Genomic DNA, 780 nt, shown 5'->3' with positions numbered 1-780 from the left:
AAAAAATGCTCAAAATTATTAATCATCAAGGAAATGTAAATCAAAACCACAATGAGGTATCACCTCACACCTGTCAGAATGGCTATTATTTAAAAAAAAAAAGACAACAAGGGTTGGCAAAGATGTGGAGACATTGGAACCCTTGTATACTGTTGGTGGGAATGCAAAATAGTACAGTCGTTATGGAAAATAGTATGGAGGTCTCTCAAAAAATTAAAAATAGAACTATCAGATGATCCAGTAATCCCACTTCTGAGTATTTATCCACAGTTGCTGCAATCAGGGTCTCAAGGAGCTATTTGCACTCCCATGTTCATTGAAGTACAATTCACAACAGCCAAGATATGGAAACAACCTAAATGTTCCTTGATAGATGAATAAAGAAAATGTGGTATATACATGCAATGGAATATTATCCAGCATTAAGAAAAGAAGGGCGCTCACTTCGGCAGCACATATACTAAAACTGGACCTATACAGAGAAGATGAGCATGGTCCCTGCACAAGGATGACACACAATTTGCAAACTCTTCCCAAGAGTTTCTCAAGAAATGCCACGCAAAAAAAAAAAAAAAAAAAAAAAAAAAAAAAAAAATTCTGCAAAATGGGACAACATGGATGAACCTTGAGGACATTATGCTAAATCAAGTAAGGTAGTCACAAAAAGTCAAATGCCATACTATTCCACTTATATGAGGTACCTAAAATAGTCAAATTCATAGAATCAGAGTGGAATGGTGGTTGCCTGGGGCTGGGGGGAGGGGGAAACAGGGAGTTGCT

At 37.1% G+C, this 780-nt stretch overlaps 1 non-coding gene across 1 annotated transcript; it reads left to right on the top strand.

Moving 5' to 3' along the window:
- The first annotated feature begins 436 nt into the window (after nt 1-436).
- On the top strand, nt 437-543 carry LOC125932416 (U6 spliceosomal RNA). Its single transcript, XR_007460589.1, has one exon. It is a non-coding gene; the product is annotated as a U6 spliceosomal RNA (small nuclear RNA).
- Nucleotides 544-780: the final 237 nt, after the last annotated feature.

The sequence above is a fragment of the Panthera uncia genome, chromosome X (genome assembly GCF_023721935.1).
Source record: "Panthera uncia isolate 11264 chromosome X, Puncia_PCG_1.0, whole genome shotgun sequence".
Taxonomy (NCBI): Eukaryota; Metazoa; Chordata; class Mammalia; order Carnivora; family Felidae; genus Panthera; species Panthera uncia.
This window is presented reverse-complemented; position numbering and strand designations above follow the sequence as displayed.